The sequence below is a fragment of the Pleurodeles waltl genome, chromosome 10, assembly GCF_031143425.1.
Source record: "Pleurodeles waltl isolate 20211129_DDA chromosome 10, aPleWal1.hap1.20221129, whole genome shotgun sequence".
In the NCBI taxonomy this organism is placed as follows: domain Eukaryota; kingdom Metazoa; phylum Chordata; class Amphibia; order Caudata; family Salamandridae; genus Pleurodeles; species Pleurodeles waltl.
The window spans coordinates 118,879,555-118,895,537 of record NC_090449.1 but is presented as its reverse complement, the minus strand read 5'-3'; the positions used below and the strand labels follow the sequence as shown (position 1 = coordinate 118,895,537).

Genomic DNA, 15,983 nt, shown 5'->3' with positions numbered 1-15,983 from the left:
TCAGGGTCATGGTGGAGGAAATCGTCCGGGTAGAGCCACAGCTATTCGGATCACAGGTGCAGCACACCTCCATTGCAAGGAAGATGGAGCTATGGCGAAGAATCCTGGACAGGGTCAACGCAGTGGGACAGCACCCAAGAAATCGGGAGGACATCAGGAAGAGGTGGAACGACCTACGGGGGAAGGTGCGTTCTGTGGTCTCAAGACACCACCTGGCGGTTCAGCGGACTGGCGGCGGACCCCCACCTCCTCTCCCACAACTAACAACATGGGAGGAGCGGGTCTTAGCGATTCTGCATCCTGAGGGCCTTGCAGGAGTAGGTGGAGGAATGGACTCTGGTAAGTCAAATCTTAACTATTACATCCCCCACCCTACCTGCACGCCAGCCCATACCCCCACCCTCACCCCCATCGCTCTGACTCCTCACAAATGTCCCTACATCACAAACCACACATCCTAACACCAAGCCCTGCATGCAACAACAAAGCATGGACACCCATCACCAAAGCATGCCCACTGCACATACCCATACAACCCCCTAAACCATCATCACACAAGGTCCCACACAGGAATGCTAGCACTGGGGTACACGGTCACCCACCCATTGCACACCATGGCACACACAGATGTAATAACCATCCTTTTAGACCCCTGTAGAACCCCTACCCAACGTCACTGGACAGGAGGGTCCACACATGTCCACACCACCAACAGAAGAGGCCCACAGTGATGACAGCAGCTCTGTCCAACTGGATCTAGATGACCAGCCCGGACCATCAGGGACCTCTGGACAGTAGGTTCCCCTGGCACAGTCACAGGCCACTACAGACCTTCCCCCCTCTGGAAACACCAACACAGCACCCACCCAGCTGGCCCATACCTCCGTCCCCAGGACACGTCAATCAGCAGTGTGTCCACCACTACAGGGAACCCAGGCTAACCCACCACCCCAACAACAGGGACCTGGGGGCAGTGGCAGTGGGCACACGGTCCAGGGGATGGAGGCCCAGGAACACCAGGGGAACTGGGAGGGCTGCTGTGCGACAGGGGGCAGACAGGCCAAGGGAACCCACTCTCCGTGAGGCCCTCTCCTCCATCATGGGAGCCTTCCACCACTCCCAGGAGACGATGGCAACGGTACTGGCCAAGTTTCAGGAGACCCAGCGCCTGCAGGAGGAACAGTATATGGGCTTCAGGGAGGAACTCAGAACCATCAGATCCACCCTGGGCACCATCGTAGGAGTGCTGAAGGAACTTGTGAACACAAGGAGGGACACTGTGGCACTACAAGGGGCCCCTGACACAAGCATGGACGATGGACTGCCCACCACCTCCGCCGGCGCTAGTGGACAGGACTCCCCGCCACAGGACCACCACACCAGCACCCCACCCCCTGCAGAGGGAGAACCACCCCGCAAACGGTCCTTGAGATCCAGGACAAAGACAGAGCACGATGCCAAGACCCCGCCAAGAAATGAGACCACCCTGATTGTCATCCTACTGTCCCACTTTGTCATCCTGTCCATACTGAAACTGCTCCAGCTCCACTTCCTATGCCAATATGGGCAATGCACCTGTGAGACTAATAGACTGGACTCTGCCATGGACATTCCTCCACCATCACCCCTCACCATTTTACTACCCCTTCCAATATTGAGCACTTAAATAAACACACTTAAAGCACAAAACAATATGGAGTCTGTCTGTGATTTCGAAATAGTGTATTAGCAATTACAGTGACAAAATGCTCTTACAATTGTAATGTCAACATACCTATGTCACACAGCTCTAATCCATGAGGAATCTAAGCAGATGTCACACAGTGGGACCCACATCTGTGAAATCGTAAGGGAAAGTGACAACTCAGTGCCAAGACACTGGGTGAAAAGGACAGAAAGTAGAGAGGTAGTAGTGTTAAAGTACATGTAGTAGGCAGGTCTGAACTCTTACCTGTGTCTCACTGGAAATATTGCTGGATCACTGAGTCCCTGTTGTTCATGTCTTCTTCCTCTGCTTCCTCATCTTCACTGTCCACAGGCTCCACAGCTGCCACAACACCGCCATCTGGACCATCCTCCTGCAGAAAAGGCACCTGTCGTCGCAAAGCAAAGTTGTGAAGCATACAGCAGGCCACGATGATCTGGCACACCTTCTTTGGTGAGTAGAATAGGGATCCACCTGTCATATGGAGGCACCGGAACCTGGCCTTCAGGAGGTCGAAGGTCCGTTCGATCACCCTCCTAGTTCGCCCACGGGCCTCTTTGTAGCGTTCCTCTGCCCTTGTCCTGGGATTCCTCACTGGGGTCAGTAGCCATGACAGGTTGGGGTAACCAGAGTCACCTTCAAATGGCGAGGGACAACTGTTAGACACGCACTAACCTGTTGGGATATCCCCAGATCCAGACAACCATTCCCACTGTCTTGCACCCAGGTGCTCACCTAATAGCCACACACTGTGCCTCTGGAGTTGCCCCATCATATAAGGGATGCTGCTATTCCGCAGGATGTAGGCGTCATGCACTGAGCCAGGGAACATGGCATTCACATGGGAGATGTACTGGTTGGCCAAACATACCATCTGTACATTCATTGAATGATAACTCTTCCTGATTCTGTACACCTGTTCACTCCTGTGGGGGGGACCAAAGCCACATGGGTCCCATCAATGGCACCTATGATGTTGGGGATATGTCCCAGGGCATAGAAATCACCTTTCACTGTAGGCAAATCCTCCACCTGAGGGAAAATGATGTAGCTCTGCATGTGTTTCAGAAGGGCAGACAACACTCTGGACAACACGTTGGAAAACATAGGCTGGGACATCCCTGATGCTATGGCCCCTGTTGTTTGAAATGACCCACTTGCAAGGAAATGGAGCACTGACAGCACCTGCACTTGAGGGGGGATTCCTGTGGAATGGCGGATTGCTGACATCAGGTCTGACTCCAACTGGGTACACAATTCCCAGATTGTGGCACGGTCAAGCCTGTATGTGATAATCACATGTCGCTCCTCCATTGTCGACAGGTCCACCAACGGTCAGTACACCGGAGGATGCCCCCATCTCTTCTCATGTCCCATTGGACGGTGCCTAGGAAGGACAACAGCGACCACAGAGTCAAACAACTCAGAGGGACGTACCCACAGTTTACACAGAACACCATTCATACACAAAAGGTGGCCTGTATGTGTGTTGAGTCTAGGCCTAGGTATGTGTGACGCAGTTGAAAAATAATCCATGTGGGCCCCTGAAATGGCGGCTGCCTGACCTGTAAAGTGGGACAATGGGATGTGAGGTAACTGTGCTGGCGTTGTACACCGTCACGGTAGGCGGTCGAAGACCGCAGCGCAATGCTGCATTGGTTAACATTGGACCCTATGGGTCCCAAGAGCCAATGACGATGTACGCCGGCGGTGACGGTACGCACCGCCGCGGACGTGACCGCCATTTTCTATCTGTTCAATCACTCAATACCTGATCTTCGACAGGAGAGGATCTACACTGCAAGTGCTGCTGTGACCTCGGTCTGGAAGAGACAAAGGCTCGAGTGTCTGGGGAAAGGGCCCCTGCCTTCACATCAGAGGAGTTGGAGAAACTCGTGGATGGGGTCCTCCCCCAGTACACGCTACTCTACGGTCCTCCAGACAAACAGGTAAGTACACTGGGAGCATGCTGTATGGGCTATGCCTGTGTGGAGAGGGCTGGATGTAAGAAGGAAGGGGGGAGAGAGCGACGTGCATGAAACGACGGTGAATGCATGTTCCACATGGCAAGGGTAGGGATGGGGGCCAATCACTTTGACGGTGCAGTTGGTAATAACTTACTCTTCCCCCTGTACATTTCATGTAGGTCAGCGCCCACCAGAAAAATCATATTTGGCGTGCCATCGCCAAGGATGTCCGGAGCCCGGTGTTCTACCACAGACGGAGCAGTCACTGCCGGAAAAGAAGGGAGGACATTCGCCGCTGGAGCAAGAAGACGGCAGAGGCTCAGCTGGGGATGGCCTCCCAACATGGGAGGGGTGCCCGTCGCACCATGACCCCCCTGATGTTCAGGATCCTGGCGGTGGCCTACCCGGAGTTGGATGGGCGCTTGAGGGCATCACAGCAGACACAAGGGGGTGAGTACACTCTCATTCTGCTGACTTTGAGTGCACTGGAGGGGTCTGGGTGGGGGAGGTGGGCTGTGGGTTTCCCTAGGCCAGGGTGAGTTCTGTAGGCAAGATCCCTCTGTAAGGCAGGCCATGGGGCACCCCACCCCACCTCTGTAGAGTGCCAAGTACGTACACCTAGTCATGCCCCTGTGTCATCTATGTGTGCAGATGTCGTCCATAGCCTTGTAGGGCATTTCCCAGGAATTGAACAGTGAAGCCCAAGAGCCCGGCGTAGTGCAGGGGGCTTCTGTGTCTGTTGTGTCCGCCAACGGTAGCGGTAATGCATGCACTCAACATGTCTTTCTTCTGTCGTCCCTCCCCTTTTTGTGGTCTCCCTGTTCTTGTGTGCATTAGCATCATCAGGCGGAGGAGCAGTGGCACCGGAGCACCAGGGGGCTGCATCCCACAAGACATGGACAGCCACACTACGGACTCGGACTTCACCAGTGGGACGGAGGGCAAGGGGAGCTCCACAGCTCCCCCCCCGTCCCCGCTCACCCGGGAGGGTGGGCATCACCTTCACCCCAGGCACCTCAGGCCCTGCCCCAGTCACCCCTGCTGCCCTCAGTGAGGAGGCCATTGACCTTCTCAGGTCCCTCACTGTCTACCATTTTGAATGCCATCCAGGGTGTAGAAAGGCAGATGCAACAAACAAATGCATTCCTGGAGGGCATTCATTCTGGTCAGGCGGCCCTTCAGCAAGCTTTTCAGATTCTGGCCTCAGCACTGATGGCAGCCATTGTCCCTTTGTCTAGCCTCCCCCCTCCAACTTCCTCCACCCGACCCAATCCACTGTACCTCAGCCTATCCCAAGCACACCTACAGACCAGCATGCACACACCTCAACACACAAGGGAAGCTCAGTCAAACCTAAGCACAACACACCCCCAGGCACTCACGCAAGCATCACACACATGCAGACACACCAACATCTACTGCCTCCACTGTGTCCCCCTCCTCCTCGTCTCCCTCCTCCCTCCCAGTCTCGTCTACACTCACACCTGCATGCACTACCTCAACACCCACTACGTCCCTTTCCAGCACACCCACCACCACACCCCGCTCACGTGCAGTCACCACCCCTACTACCATTCACACGTCCCCTGTGTCCTCTCCCAGTGTGTCTCTGGAGCCCCCTCCCAAGATACATAAACGCAGGCAAACACCCACCCAACAGCCATCCACCTAACGACAGCCTCCAGCGCATGCACCTTCACCCAAAGTCAGCAAACTAACACCTCCTACAACCACCACCTCTTCCTCACTCCCAAACCCCCTCCAGCTATCCGTCCGAGTGTGTCAAAAAAACTTTTCCTGTCCAACCTTGACCTCTTTCCCACACCTCCCCCACCCCGTCCGTCTCCTAGGTTCCGAACTAGCATCTCAGCCACAACATCTCCGGGACCAGTGGTGCCTATAGTCACTGGAATCTGGAGTGCACCGGACACCAGGGCAGCCAGTGTGGCACGGAGCCACAGCACAGACAGTCCCCCACCTGTGAAGCATCAGAAATTTGCCAGTGCACGGCGGGAGAGGGGGAAGACTCCAGCCACCAAAGCCGCTCCCAGGGGTCCCGGTGGGAGTGTGGACTCAGCTGTGACACTCTCCAAGGTGGGGAAGGGCCACAAGAAACCAGGAAAGTCTGGGAAGAGCAGCACGGCGGAGAAGACCACCATCATCCCCGCTGCCCAGGAGGCCACCTCCAGCAACAGCCCAGCTGCCCAGGACAGGACTGACAGCACAAGCCCTGCTGCCCAGGACAGGCCCGCCAGCACAAGTCCAGCTGCCCAGGACAGGCCTGCCAGCACGAGCCCAGCTGCCCAGGACAGGCCCGCCAGCACAAGCCCAGCTGCCCAGGATAGGCCCGCCAGCACAAGCCCAGCTGCCCAGAACAGGCCCGCCAGCACAAGCCCAGCTGCCCAGGACAGGACCGCCAGCACAAGCCCAGCTGCCCAGGACAGGCCCGCCAGCACAAGCCCACCTGCCCAGGAGGCCACCGGCAGCAAAATCCCCGCTGGGCCATGAAGCACCACCAGCAGCTGAGTCCCTGCAATGGAGACCGCCGCCTCAAACACCGCTGCACAGGGCACTGCCATCTCAAGCACCGCTGAACAGGCCATCGCCATCTCAAGCACCGCTGAACAGGGCACCGCCGCCTCAAGCACCGCTGCACAGGGCACCGCCATCTCAAGCACCGCTGAACAGGCCATCGCCATCTCAAGCACCACTGAACAGGCCATCGCCATCTCAAGCACCGCTGAACAGGGCACCGCCGTCTCCACCACCGCTGGCCCATCAGTGGCAGGGGCACTGACGCAACTGAGTACGTCACGGGGTGAATGATGCACTTTGGGCACCATGCCCCCTCCAGAACCAGTGGAGACTGTCATCAACTACCTCTGTCCTTAGCAGGATGAAGCACTCTGGGCACAAAGCCCCCTCCAGAACCAGTGGAGACTGTCATCCACTACCTCTGTCCTTAGCAGAATGAAGCACTCTGGGCACAAAGCCCCCTCCAGAACCAGTGGAGTATCACATCCACTACCTCTGTCCTTGGCAGGATGAAGCACTCTGGGCACAAGGCCCCCTCCAGAACCAGTTGAGTATCACATCCACTACCTCTGTCCTTGGCAGGATGAAGCACTCTGGGCACAAGGCCCCCTCCAGAACCAGTGGAGTATCACATCCACTACCTCTGTCCTTGGCAGGATGAAGCACTCTGGGCACAAGGCCCCCTCCAGAACCAGTGGAGACTGTCATCCACTTGAGAGACTGTGGCTTTGCACTCCCCAGGATTGAACAGTGGGCAAACCACCCACTGGAGAGACTTGAGAGACTGTGGCTTTGCACTCCCCAGGATTGACCAGTGGGCAACCCACCCACAGCAGAGACTTGTGAGACTGTGGGTTTGCACTCCCCAGGATTGACCAGTGGGCAAACCACCCACTGTAGAGACTTGTGAGACTGTGGCTTTGCACTCCCCAGGATTGACCAGTGGGCAACGCACCCACCGTAGAGACTTGTGAGACTGTGGCTTTGCACTCCCCAGGATTGAACAGTGGGCAACCCACCCACCGTAGAGACTTGTGAGACTGTGGCTTTGCACTCCCCAGGATTGAACAGTGGGCAACCCACCCACTGTAGAGACTTGAGAGACTGTGGCTTTGCACTCCCCAGGATTGAACAGTGGGCAACCCACCCACTGTAGAGACTTGTGAGACTGTGGCTTTGCACTCCCCAGGATTGAACAGTGGGCATGTGGCCCCCTCGTGGATTTAGCGTCGTGCACTAAAGCGGCTGAGGTGCCCCCCCTTTCCCTCCCCCTGAGGTGCATGTTTAGTTGCTCTCTGATGCCCCTGCAGTGTTCTCTGTCATGGTTGGGGATCTTGTGTGGGCCTCGCACATACCGTGTGGTCCTAGTGTTCCACTGACTTTATTAGGGCACTACCTGGACTACTATGCTTGGTAAATATTTTGTACATGGTGTATATATATGTTTCTCCCTACTTGCTTTTAATATATTACAGTGGTTGCACTCATTTTCTATTGTCTTTGCATTCTTCCGGGTGGTTTGTGGGGTGTAACTGTGATGTATTGATATGCATTAGTGTGTTTGTTGTGGTGGGTGAGGGTGGGGGTGTTGCGTGTCCCTGTTTTTTTCCTCCCCCCTCCCCTATGTCGTAGGTGCAGTACTCACCGTTGTCTTCGCCGCCGGCGTTCCTGCTCCTGGTAGAGGAGCAGGAAGACTATTGCAGGTACAATTTGGAGTTCCGGATCCATGGCGTCCTCGTTCCTCGTGGGGTGTGTAGAGGTGAGCATTTTTCCTTCTGGATTCCTGTTTTCACCGTGTTTTTATCCACAGTGAATCCGCCCCGGAAAAGGTGGCGGATTGGCCTGTCATAATAGTGTGGGCGGTACATTGTCTCCCGCCTGTCTGTTGGTGGTGACCGCTGCGATGTTTGTTTGTACCGCCGTGGCGGTCGGAGTGTTAAAGTGGCTGTCTTTGTTGGCGGTTTCCGCCACGGTCGTAATTGCAATTTTTTTACCGCCGCTTTAACACCGACCGCCAGGGTTGTAATGACCACCTTAGTGTAATAAGAATGTGAAGCTGGCCTGAATCATAGTCATACCTGGAATAAGGAGAAATTAATAAAACATATACAATTATCATATAAAGCTAATAAAAACCTTTATCAGAAATACACATTTGGCATTAGACTGTAATGCTCAGAACAGGCCCTAGAGGACACCACAATGAAAACAGCATTTGTAAGAAACATTGTCATGTTACGATATAGTTACCCCCTAGAGGGCATAACCACATGAAAAGAAAACAACTGAAAGTATTGCAGTGTAACCATATACTTAGCCCCTAGAGAGTGTAAAGCATTACACATTTTCAGGACTAGCAGGCCAACTTCAGTACTATTACAAACCCAACCCCTAAAATTAAAATACATACTACTCTCAGCTATAAAACAAAAGTTCTAGCAATGAGATAGCTTAAAAAGACACTGAATGGAGGGAGGGGTTATTATTTTGGGATTCCCACTAATCTGGTGTGCAATCATGCTGAACGTTTTGGTAGTGGTCCCATTGTCCTAGGAACACTACAGGCTAAGTTATGGGCAAAACTGTTTTGAAAAAGAATGCTTGCAAAACATTATGGACAAAGAGGTTCACCCTAAATATCCCTAACTGACCTGGGTAGGAAAGCTTAAAGAAGAAAAAAGTGGACAACGGAGGGGACAAATTGTCAATAATATTACCATTGATAGAGAGTTATAATTACTCTCTTGGGAGTCTCATTTCTTTACATGATTTATTTAGTTTTGTAAGGTAGGACGACAAATCACAAACTAAACACTGAAATACTAAAAAAGCATCTCAATCACATTCCAAGCAAACCCAAGACAGAACAAATACAAAGAAATGTAACACAATGATAATGTGAAAAGTCAAAATATAATGTGAAAAATCAAAAAACAAATTGTCTCGCACAGTTCTCCTCTCTTTGAGGAAGAAGTGGTTACTTAGATCATTTACAGTCGTAATCCACTGGACTGCGATGGTTGGATATTGTTTTCAACGCAATTTGTTGGTAGCCTGTCAATTTCTTCTCAGGAATCTTTGCATTGCGTGGACTAACTCTCAAAGGTCCATTCAATTTTTTATGGCCCCACCAAGAATTTCTAGTGACCTTAGCAACCTTATGCCTTTATTTATTTTTTTCAAATACAAAGAAAACTTGTATCGGCAAATTAAAGGTGTAGCCATGGGGTGTAGCTTTGCTCTAGAAATAGCTAACCTAGTCATGGATTGCTTTGAACAGGAGTGGGCCTGTTCACAGCTGAACCCATTCAAACAAAACATCGTTAAATGGTTCAGGTACATCGACGATGTACTTATGATTTGGAATGGCAATGAAATAATGCTCAATGCATTCCACGACTGGCTTAATCAGCGTACGGCTGATTTCAAGTTTACTATAAGTAAGGACAACAAAACTATCAATTTCCTTGATTTGTGGAAGTCAGTCTTTACAAAAAACACACTGACCGCAACACGTTATTGCATTTTTCTAGCGGGCACCCCAGGACATTGAGAGAAAACCTGATTCCTGCCATATACAAAATGACTACCTTACCGGCAGCAGCAGCAGTGAAAGTAAGGAGGAAAGAGAGGAGCATGAGATGGAAACAGAGAATAGGGTGAGGTGGAGCAAAGAGGGGGGGTGGGAGGAAGAGGCGTGTTATAACTTACCTTTAATGTCACATTTCTTCTTCTTGCCCTGCCCTTTGACCCACTTATTGTTGCTCCGACCTTTAGAACCTTCAAGTGGACACAGGTAGAATGTTGAGTTTTTCTGTCAGCTTGAGGTTTTGGCAAGACTGGAGACACATCATGTTACTCTAATAAACTTTTCTTCAAGGATAGCATAGGGACCCTTAAGAAGATTTTCTTGTCAACCTTACCTAATGGCAAAAAAAATGTGTCTGGAGTTTAGGAACTCTAAATGGACATCTCCTATCTAGGGTAGGTCACTTTTATGTTAAGGGTGCCTATCATGATTGATAGTTGATCACAGAGTCAAAGTCTCATGGTTACTACGTAAGTCTTGAGCTGCCAAAATATACAGTTTTTAAAGTCATCCTTGGTAATGTGTTAGCGTTAAGAGTCCTGACCGTCTCTACCTTTCAACGAGGTGTAAGCAAGCTGTGTACGGAGGGGGCCCTGTTTGACAGAGTGAATCCTGCTTTGACTACAAGAGAAGGAAGAAAGAGAACGGAACCCCGAGCTGCGAGCCCCAAGCTGTAGACTCAGTCTGGGACCCTAATTTAAGATTGGAGTCCTCCTTACCTGTTGGACATGATACCTTCCTTATTTTGATCTACGTCAGAGATGTATGTACCCACATGCTGCAAGTGTTTTTCATGTATCTCCATGAATGCAAGTATTTTTACACATTACTCTTAGAACGCTCCCACTCTGTGTTATCACCGCTGAGAGCACAAGTTTTCCACACATTACTCTGAGGGCGCTCCCTCACAGTTATATCGCAGACGAGAATGCGTGTGTTCCCACATGTTAATCTGACAGTGCTCCCTCACTTGATATTAGCCTTTTCTCAGAAACCCAAAGACACTTTCCTTATAAACTGTACCCAGATGTCACGTGTTTGTTGTGTACAGAGATGAATTTGGATACCTTGTCATAAGATGATTGTGCTAGCGACTTAGGTGGCCCTTTAAACATCTCCCAGGCCTACCATTGCAGTCTGAATGCAGTGTCACACTGCCATGTCGACTTGACATTTAAAACGCCTTGCCAAGCCGTAAACTCCCCATTTATTACATATATGTCGCCCCTAAGGTTGGTCTTAGGTAGCCCATAGGGCAGGGTGATATATAAATAAAAGGTAGGACAAGTGCCTTTCAGTTTTACATGTCCTGGTAGTGAAAAACTCCCACATTTATTTTTCACTACTGTGAGGCCTACCCCTCTCATAGGATAATATTGGGGATTCCTTCTATACATTTAATATTCCTGATTAAGAGGTGGTAGATATGTCATGTTTAGTACCTTTGGAATTGTAGTGATAAATGGTAAAGTCAGATTTATTGTCACAATTTTGAAAATGCTACTTTTAAAAAGTTGCCAGCTCCCTGCTCTTAGCCCTGTGTGCCTGCAGTCTTTCTCTGGTCACTTGCCTGTGGTGGGTGGCAGCCGGGCTGTGTGTATTCCCCCTAGATAGCCACACACAATGGGAGCTTAGGTGTGACTTGACAAGGCCCTGATGCACCATCCTGACCGGATTGGAGGGAGGAGCTGTTAACAGCCTCACACGTAAACCTGAATAGGGCTGCATCCCCCCTGTGGTAAGTCTGGAGCCCGGGCAGGAAGGGAGGACCTCTGTGTATTTCCAAGACTTTATTGAAGTCTCCTCCACTTCAAAAGCATCACTGAGTGTAAGAAGTGGACCTCAGACCCGACTACTTCAGTACACTTCTGGTCCTGTGGATATCTTGCCAGGAAGAAGGACTGCTGTGCCACTACAAGGACTGCCACTCTGCTGGACTGCTGCTCTGAAAGAACTTCTGCCTGGCTGTGCTAACCTGCTGCCTGCTGCCCTCCTTGCCTGGGTGAGAAGGACAGCAACTCTTCAACCCAGAGTGATTCAAAGGGCCATCTGACTGGTCTCCTGATCTGAAGTCTCAGGCACATAAAAGACTTCCAACCAACCCAAAACTGCAACTGGACTCTGCCAGCTGTGAGCCTGATCTGCCAAGTGGTTCCACCACAGTCCTGGGCCCTTGGAGGTAGATCTTCATGTGTTGCTCCAGCAGAACCACTGCATCTCCAACGCTGTGGGATCAGAACCGGCACATCTCTCCCGTTGCATGGATAAAACTGGCACATTGCATTTGGAACCAGCAATGCGGTGTTTCCCTCGGTGCAAGGTGCCTCAATCTCAGCTGACGACAGTCTCAATGCTGAACTCTGCATAGCAGCCACGACTCTCATTGAAATCATCATATCGCCTCGACGACGCAGCCGGCACCCAAACTCCATCACATCTCGGCTCTGACACATCTCCGCCGCGGCTTGGGGAACTTCGATGCATCTCCTCAACTGTGTGGGGAAAATTGACTCATCTCAACGGTGTGGTTTGGAACCAGTGCAACACTCCAGCACTAGGATTTAAAGTACTTTGGTTAAGCTGGCCCAACGGGGTCCCTGTAACCAGCCCGCGTTCCATCGCAGTTGGCTTGAACTTTTAACCTTGTCCCAGTACAGCAAGACCAGATAGCCCTGGTTTGTGCTTTTTGCTTCTAAGCACTTTTCTGCAGTTTATTCTTTAAAAAATCAAAACTAAAGTTTAAGGTATTGGATTTTTGTCATTTTGGTCTTGTTTTATTTATTCACTTATGTGCTATTTTTCTAACCAGGTGTGGTATATTTTTGTGTGGTGTTTTCACTGTTTTACGGTTTGAAGTGTTGTACAAATACTTTACACATTGCTTCTTAAGTAAAGCCTGACTGGTCTGCGCCAAGCTACCAGAGGGTGAGCACAGGTTAATTTAGGGTGAGTTTGTGACTCACCATGACTAGGATTGTGGTTCCTGCACATTCGGGGTGTATACCTCTGTCAACCAGAAACCCAATTTCTAACTTTGGAACTTTCACGTTTTTATCCCTCTCTAATATTCATCCTATTCATGACATTATTGACTGTTTTCTTTCCTTTTTATAGTTGTTACTGTTCATTATTATGATAGAGAGATGTGTTATAACTTACCTTTAATGGTACATTCCTTCCCTGTGCCCTCCCCTATTCCCCTCATATTCTTGGTCCGACCTTTCGAACCTTCATGTGGAGCTAAGGTAATGTTGAGTTTTTCACTTAGCTTGGGGTTTTGGCATGAATGGGACACACCTTGTTATTCTTAAAAACTTCTCTTCAAGGATACTCCCCTGGTTATTTCTTCCTTTCTTTAAGGAAGATCAGATGGAGAAAAAATAGGGTGAGGAAGTGAGAAATGTTGGTGAGACGGAGAGAGCAGAAAAGATAAAGCACAGAAGACACCCCAAATAACAGAGTTAAAACTAGGAGGCATAACCCCAGAAATTGGTGGAGTATGCAGCTCATCCCCCTATAAGATCTCCCAGCATGTCCAGACCAACTTTAGACATGTGAGGGACGCTGAACAACCGCATTCACCTTCATAGCCTATCAATGCTTGTTCATAGCCCTCCCATATCCATGCCTGCTGCACATGCGCACCTGTGCTTGGAAACAAAGCAGCAAAAGCTCTCTTCAAAATGGGCAACCATCTGCACAAACTCACCCTATAGGCATTGTTCTGCCGGGGCACAAATCTGCAGAGGTACACTTTTATACACCTCTATATGGGCATAAGTCCGAACAGGCAGGCCTCTGCTCGTACACACATTTGCGCATGCACTCACTGCACTAAAACAGCACTCTGCAGGTGTAAATCTGCAACCGCTCACATCTGCATGCAGACAACAACCATTAAGGTACAACTTTGCACATGTGGGCCTATTTACACCCATGCCTACATACTTCCATGCCTCGCTCACCTCTTCACACAGACAACATTGCAAATGCAGACACCTCTGTGGTCGCACATATGTGCTATTTTATTGTTAGTACTTTACAAAGTCCACCTAATAGACTATTGCTGCAGAAATGTCTGCAAACGTGCACACCCACACATAAACCTGCACATCGTTGTACACAAACCCACATATCCCTCTATACACGTTCATATCTATGTTCATGCATGCCACTGTACACACACATCACAGATGTGCACACCTCTTCAACACAAACCTTGCTATATACACACATCCATGCATATACACCCATACACACACAGATTTTTGCAACGCACAACGCTAATCATGGGTACACTCATATGTGCACACAAAACCTCTACAACGCACAACTCTGCAATGCACACCACTGAACAATATCCCCCTACAGCAGCACGTCTCTATTCACAAACACCAGTGCACACATGCACAGGGATGCACACACTTCTGCAACAGACCCTCTACACACACGCCTACTGTACATCTGCAAGGCCCGCTCCTCTCATACTGACCCTGTATGCACGCACCGCACACCTCTAGCAGAGACACATAGATCTATCAATACTCACCGCTGCAGCGCACCCCCTCACACAGTCCCAGGCACGCACACTCCCACGCATGCGCACCTTTGCAGGATCTCCACACTCACATAAAGGAAGGCCCTTTCTGCGGTCCTCCGCGGCACATCTTTCCAGAAAGTAATTAAGCATGCTGTGCCTGTCACTCGATGCCCTTAAGTTCCACTGATGCATTTTGGGGCCTGTCGGACATAAACACATGACCTGCTCCCCTGCCTCGCTAATGAATCTCAACCCTGCAGTGAAAACCTGTTAGCAGACTTTCCTTTTCCCACCAGAAGAAACAAACTATTACAGTAAAAGGATCAGCCCTGCATCAACCAAATAACCACAAGTAATTCAGTAACGTGTAATTGTCTTTTAACAATTGACAATATTTATAGGCGGCCCCAAGCAGGGAAAGCAAAGCTTGCAAGTGCGTCTGATGTACAGCCGAGTGACAGCGGGCGCTTAACAAACAAGCATTTGGAATCCAATAGTCTCGTGTTTGCTCGAGTTAGAGCTCATAACGTTGTAAATTACTGAGTGGACTTTTATGGCCACACAGACTGAAAATAACACGAGGAAGAGACCGAGAGCGAGCTGGCCCTGGAAAAGCCCCCCTCTGTGGTTGGTTTATGTTTACAGAGGGAGCTAGTGGGGAGGAGGGACTGAACACACACCCACAGTGCAAGGCAAACAGGCCAATACTGAAAGAAAAAGTCCCCTTCAGAAGAGATAAACAGGACATAGCGTAATTACACAGTACTTTGTGCTGCTCCCAAAGTGAAAAAAGGCAGGACAAAGAGGCAGAACTGACCACTAGCAAGCAAGGATTTTTTAAGGACACTGCAACTAACAAATCTAAACGCTGGAACTCACTCTACTGTATACTTTAGTATACAGCAGGCCGAATGCTAACGCTCAACCTAAAAGGAGACAGTCCGATTAAGAATCTGGAAGGCTCCCTCTGCCATAGTGTATTGTACAGGCTGTTGCCGGTTCTTTTTTATGGATAGTAGCATACAACATGTTCTTGAAAAACTGCCCAATGTTAATTAGCTACGGAGTGGGTTGTTTATGAGTTTGATGGAGATTCACACGATGCGGAACCATCTCTGCGGGTACGTTGCTTTTTATTCTTCGTTGTAGGATCTTCATTGCGTTTCATAAGAACTTGACAGAATAGCAAGCGTTCCTATAATTAATGTGTTCGATAAGCAATAAAGACTCCAAAGTAATGAAAACTGTTACATCACAAGAACCTTTACTTCAAAAGATTCATGAGCATTTCTTGTCCTAACCAAGCTTCTACTTTAATTTCAGACAGTTGTGTCTTGTGAATATATGGATAGATCTCCATTACATATTTCAAAAACTGACATATTCTTGATCCAGGTTGTTATAGCAGTGTTTCCTCTCGTGGAATAAGCTTTGTACCTACCAGGGAGAAGTTAGTTTGTTAGGTCAGAGCATAAAGAAATGCATGATACTATCCATCTGGCAATGGATTGTTTGGAAGGGGCCCAGATCTAATATGAGCGTACATAATGAACAGCTCTTTTGTTTTCTTAATGTCTTTGGCTCTTTCTAAATAAAAACCCAATACCCTCCATATGTCTAGAGAATGGAATCGACTCTCTGTTGGTG

At 49.8% G+C, this 15,983-nt stretch overlaps 1 protein-coding gene across 1 annotated transcript in view; it reads right to left on the bottom strand.

Annotated features, from left to right (window-relative positions):
• LOC138262384 (kinesin-like protein KIF19) overlaps positions 1-15,983 on the bottom strand; it is a 696,763-nt gene that overhangs the window by 399,571 nt on the left and 281,209 nt on the right. The gene's annotated exons all lie outside the window — the stretch shown is intronic.